This window comes from Zootoca vivipara, chromosome 2 (assembly GCF_965207765.1).
Source record: "Zootoca vivipara chromosome 2, rZooViv2.hap1.1, whole genome shotgun sequence".
NCBI classification, from domain to species: Eukaryota; Metazoa; Chordata; class Lepidosauria; order Squamata; family Lacertidae; genus Zootoca; species Zootoca vivipara.
In genome coordinates, this window is record NC_142584.1 from 4,304,255 (window position 1) to 4,310,406 (window position 6,152).

Here is a 6,152-nt window from a genome sequence, read left to right on the forward strand (position 1 = left end):
GGAGTGTCAGAATGCATAGATAGAAGGCAAATAAGCGTTCCATGGCTTTATTTCGCTTAGTTGCTTACTCTTGGGTAGAACTGCATATTCACTCCAGGAATAAGCACCTTTGTCAAATGAGTCAAATTGAAGCAAAACACATTGTTGGAGTGTCAGAATGCATAGATAGAAGGCAAATAAGCGTTCCATGGCTTTATTTCGCTTAGTTGCTTACTCTAGAGTAGAACTGCATATTCACTCCAGGAATAAGCACATTTGTCAAATGAGTCAAATTGAAGCAAAACACATTGTTGGAGTGTCAGAATGCATAGATAGAAGGCAAATAAGCGTTCCATGGCTTTATTTCGCTTAGTTGCTTACTCTTGAGTAGAACTGCATATTCACTCCAGGAATAAGCACATTTGTCAAATTAGTCAAATTGAAGCAAAACACATTGTTGGAGTGTCAGAATGCATAGATAGAAGGCAAATAAGCGTTCCATGGCTTTATTTCGCTTTGTTGCTTACTCTTGAGTAGAACTGCATATTCACTCCAGGAATAAGTACCTTTGTCAAATGAGTCAAATTGAAGCAAAACACATTGTTGGAGTGTCAGAATGCATAGATAGAAGGCAAATAAGCGTTCCATGGCTTTATTTCGCTTAGTTGCTTACTCTTGAGTAGAACTGCATATTCACTCCAGGAATAAGCACATTTGTCAAATGAGTCAAATTGAAGCAAAACACATTGTTGGAGTGTCACAGAATGCATAGATAGAAGGCAAATAAGCGTTCCATGGCTTTATTTCGCTTAGTTGCTTACTCTTGAGTAGAAGTGCATATTCACTCCAGGAATAAGCACATTTGTCAAATGAGTCAAATTGAAGCAAAACACATTGTTGGAGTGTCAGAATGCATAGATAGAAGGCAAATAAGCGTTCCATGGCTTTTTTTCGCTTAGTTGCTTACTCTTGAGTAGAAATACATATTCACTCCAGGAATAAGTACCTTTGTCAAATGAGTCAAATTGAAGCAAAAGCACTCCAGGAATAAGCACTCCAGGAATAAGCACCTTTGTAAAGTGAGTCATATTGAAGCAGAACACATTGTTGGAGTGTCAGAATTCATAGATAGAAGGCAATTAAGCGTTCCATGGCTTTATTTCGCATAGTTGCTTACTCTTGAGTAGAACTGCATATTCACTCCAGGAATAAGCACCTTTGTAAAATGAGTCAAATTGAAGCAGAACACATTGTTGGAGTGTCAGAATGCATAGATAGAAGGCAAATAAGCGTTCCATGGCTTTATTTCGCTTAGTTGCTTACTCTTGGGTAGAACTGCATATTCACTCCAAGAATAAGCACCTTTGTAAAATGAGTCAAATTGATGCAGAACACATTGTTGGAGTGTCAGAACGCATAGATAGAAGGCAAATAAGCGTTCCATGGCTGTATTTCGCTTAGTTGCTTACTCTTGAGTAGAACTGCATATTCACTCCAGGAATACGCACCTTTGTAAAATGAGTCAAATTGAAGCAGAACACATTGTTGGAGTGTCAGAATGCATAGATAGAAGGCAAATAAGCGTTCCATGGCTTTATTTCGCTTATTTGCTTACTCTTGAGTAGAACTGCATATTCACTCCAGGAATAAGCACCTTTGTAAAATGAGTCAAATTGAAGCAGAACACATTGTTGGAGTGTCAGAATGCATAGATAGAAGGCAAATAAGCGTTCCATGGCTTTATTTCGCTTAGTTGCTTACTCTTGAGTAGAACTGCATATTCACTCCAGGAATAAGCACCTTTGTAAAATGAGTCAAATTGATGCAGAACACATTGTTGGAGTGTCAGAACGCATAGATAGAAGGCAAATAAGCGTTCCATGGCTTTATTTCGCTTAGTTGCTTACTCTTGAGTAGAACTGCATATTCACTCCAGGAATAAGCACCTTTGTAAAATGAGTCAAATTGAAGCAGAACACATTGTTGGAGTGTCAGAATGCATAGATAGAAGGCAAATAAGCGTTCCATGGCTTTATTTCGCATAGTTGCTTACTCTTGAGTAGAACTGCATATTCACTCCAGGAATAAGCACCTTTGTAAAATGAGTCAAATTGAAGCAGAACACATTGTTGGAGTGTCAGAATGCATAGATAGAAGGCAAATAAGCGTTCCATGGCTTTATTTCGCTTAGTTGCTTACTCTTGAGTAGAACTGCATATTCACTCCAGGAATAAGCACATTTGTCAAATGAGTCAAATTGAAGCAAAACACATTGTTGGAGTGTCACAGAATGCATAGATAGAAGGCAAATAAGCGTTCCATGGCTTTATTTCGCTTAGTTGCTTACTCTTGAGTAGAACTGCATATTCACTCCAGGAATAAGCACATTTGTCAAATGAGTCAAATTGAAGCAAAACACATTGTTGGAGTGTCAGAATGCATAGATAGAAGGCAAATAAGCGTTCCATGGCTTTTTTTCGCTTAGTTGCTTACTCTTGAGTAGAAATACATATTCACTCCAGGAATAAGTACCTTTGTCAAATGAGTCAAATTGAAGCAAAAGCACTCCAGGAATAAGCACTCCAGGAATAAGCACCTTTGTAAAGTGAGTCATATTGAAGCAGAACACATTGTTGGAGTGTCAGAATTCATAGATAGAAGGCAATTAAGCGTTCCATGGCTTTATTTCGCATAGTTGCTTACTCTTGAGTAGAACTGCATATTCACTCCAGGAATAAGCACCTTTGTAAAATGAGTCAAATTGAAGCAGAACACATTGTTGGAGTGTCAGAATGCATAGATAGAAGGCAAATAAGCGTTCCATGGCTTTATTTCGCTTAGTTGCTTACTCTTGGGTAGAACTGCATATTCACTCCAAGAATAAGCACCTTTGTAAAATGAGTCAAATTGATGCAGAACACATTGTTGGAGTGTCAGAACGCATAGATAGAAGGCAAATAAGCGTTCCATGGCTGTATTTCGCTTAGTTGCTTACTCTTGAGTAGAACTGCATATTCACTCCAGGAATACGCACCTTTGTAAAATGAGTCAAATTGAAGCAGAACACATTGTTGGAGTGTCAGAATGCATAGATAGAAGGCAAATAAGCGTTCCATGGCTTTATTTCGCTTATTTGCTTACTCTTGAGTAGAACTGCATATTCACTCCAGGAATAAGCACCTTTGTAAAATGAGTCAAATTGAAGCAGAACACATTGTTGGAGTGTCAGAATGCATAGATAGAAGGCAAATAAGCGTTCCATGGCTTTATTTCGCTTAGTTGCTTACTCTTGAGTAGAACTGCATATTCACTCCAGGAATAAGCACCTTTGTAAAATGAGTCAAATTGATGCAGAACACATTGTTGGAGTGTCAGAACGCATAGATAGAAGGCAAATAAGCGTTCCATGGCTTTATTTCGCTTAGTTGCTTACTCTTGAGTAGAACTGCATATTCACTCCAGGAATAAGCACCTTTGTAAAATGAGTCAAATTGAAGCAGAACACATTGTTGGAGTGTCAGAATGCATAGATAGAAGGCAAATAAGCGTTCCATGGCTTTATTTCGCATAGTTGCTTACTCTTGAGTAGAACTGCATATTCACTCCAGGAATAAGCACCTTTGTAAAATGAGTCAAATTGAAGCAGAACACATTGTTGGAGTGTCAGAATGCATAGATAGAAGGCAAATAAGCGTTCCATGGCTTTATTTCGCTTAGTTGCTTACTCTTGAGTAGAACTGCATATTCACTCCAGGAATAAGCACCTTTGTAAAATGAGTCAAATTGAAGCAGAACACATTGTTGGAGTGTCAGAATGCATAGATAGAAGGCAAATAAGCGTTCCATGGCTTTATTTCGCTTAGTTGCTTACTCTTGAGTAGAACTGCATATTCACTCCAGGAATAAGCACCTTTGTAAAATGAGTCAAATTGAAGCAGAACACATTGTTAGAGTGTCAGAATGCATAGATAGAAGGCAAATAAGCGTTCCATGGCTTTATTTCGCATAGTTGCTTACTCTTGAGTAGAACTGCAGATTCACTTCAGGAATAAGCACCTTTGTAAAGTGAGTCAAATTGAAGCAGAACACATTGTTGGAGTGTCAGAATGCATAGATAGAAGGCAAATAAGCGTTCCATGGCTTTATTTCGCTTAGTTGCTTACTCTTGAGTAGAACTGCATATTCACTCCAGAAATAAGCATCTTTGTAAAATGAGTCAAATTGAAGCAGAACACATTGTTGGAGTGTCAGAATGCATAGATAGAAGGCAAATAAGCGTTCCATGGCTTTATTTCGCTTAGTTGCTTACTCTTGAGTAGAACTGCATATTCACTCCAGGAATAAGCACCTTTGTAAAATGAGTCAAATTGAAGCAGAACACATTGTTGGAGTGTCAGAAAGCCACTTCCGCGCCTGCGACGGAAGTGGCGTTGTGGGCCGACCGACTGCACCACCGTGTAGGGGCTGCGAGTTCAGCCCCTACGCGATGGTGGCTTCCCGCCTACGTCATCCCCGACCAGCCAATGGGAACGGTCGGGGTGGAGCCGCCGGATTTAAAGCTCCCCGCAGGCGGGAAGCCGACCTCTTTTCTCCCTTGTTCGCCGGAGCGAACAGTTCCTTTGTGCCTCGCTGTTAGCGTTGCTGCGGTTTTTGTTTTGTTTTTTTCCTTTTTGACTTCGCTGTCTCAGCTAGCGTTGTCGCGGTTTCGCCTTTTTCCGGCTTTATTCCTCGTTATTTCTTCCTCATTTAGCAGCTGTTCTCCGCTTCGCTTCTCTTCCGGGTGCTGAGACTCGGCCAGCGGCCTTGCGGGGAACATCCCGGAGCCGTGCTGAGAGCACAGCCTCCTCTCCGCCTATCAGCGATTCGTCATTTGGCCGCTCACCAGCTGTTTACGGAAGAGGAGCGCCAGCGATACGCGCCAGTCAGCCGCAGCTTCGGAAGCACCCATCCTCCGCGGAGTCCTACACATCGTTGGAGCGCTAGCAAGGGACAAGCGCCTGGCAGCCAGTGGAGCGGTAGACTCACCCAGGTCCTCCCCCCCTTTTTTGTGTGTTTTTCTGCTAGCAAGCTTGCCGTGTGGGGCTGGGTCGAAGAGTTGAGGCGGCTGCCCCCTCTCCCCGCCCTCGTGCCTTGGAATCTATCTTTCCTCGCGGTGAAGCTGGGTGAGTGAACCGCCCCCCCCTCCTTTAATCTCGGTGGTTCCTTGCCTTTATCCCCTGTAAATCGGGAGGAGGGTGTCCTGTTTAGGGTTGTTATTATTTTGCTAGGGTTGTGGTCTGTTATCTGGGCTTCCTGTTTTGCCGGCCACGTGTTCCCTGTTGATGTTGCTTTGCTTGGGTTCTGGTTAGTTATCCGCGCTTGTTGTTTTGCCGGCCACGTGTACCCTGTCCGGCAGCCATTTTGGTTGTGGGCAAGTCCTGTCCCTTCTTCAGCCGCCATCTTTAGTGTGGCCACGTGCAGTACTCCGGCCGGCAGCCATTTTGAGTGTGGATAAACCCAGTCCCGGCAGCCATTTTAGGTGGGCAAACCCTGTCTCCTCTTCAGCAGCCATTTTAGGTGTGGGTAAACCCTGTCCCTTCTTCAGCGGCCATCCTGAGTGTGGCCACTTGTGCTGCCCGGCTATATTTACGGCCATATAGTTCTGTGGCATTAGGTGAACTAGTGCACCCTATCGGCTATATAATTCGGTGGCATTTGGTGAGCTAGTGCACCCTATCGGCTGGCTGGGCTTTATTAATAACTGGACTTTACTAATAATATTCATAGTAAACAATTGAGTTTGAATTAATGTTCAAAAGATAATAAGCTAGTTAACGATTTATAGGGAGCATTTAAAGTTGATTGGTGACCTATTGCACCTTGCGGCCAGCGCCTTTGGCCAGTGGTATATCTGCGAACAACTAACTAGAATCATAGAGTCATAGAAACATAGAGTTGGAGGAGACCGCAGGGGCCATCCAGTCCAACCCCTCGCCAAGCGTTAGCTGAGTGCTGGCCAGTGGTTTTCTAGGAACAGCTAATTAGAGCCATAGAAGCATAGAATCATAGAGTTGGAATAGACCACGAGGGCCATCCAGTCCAACCCTCTACCAAGCATTAGCTGAGTGCGGGAACATTATAGTGATCTGTTCAGCTGAGGGCTGAAAGTCCTGCAGAGCGGAGTTACTTTGGGA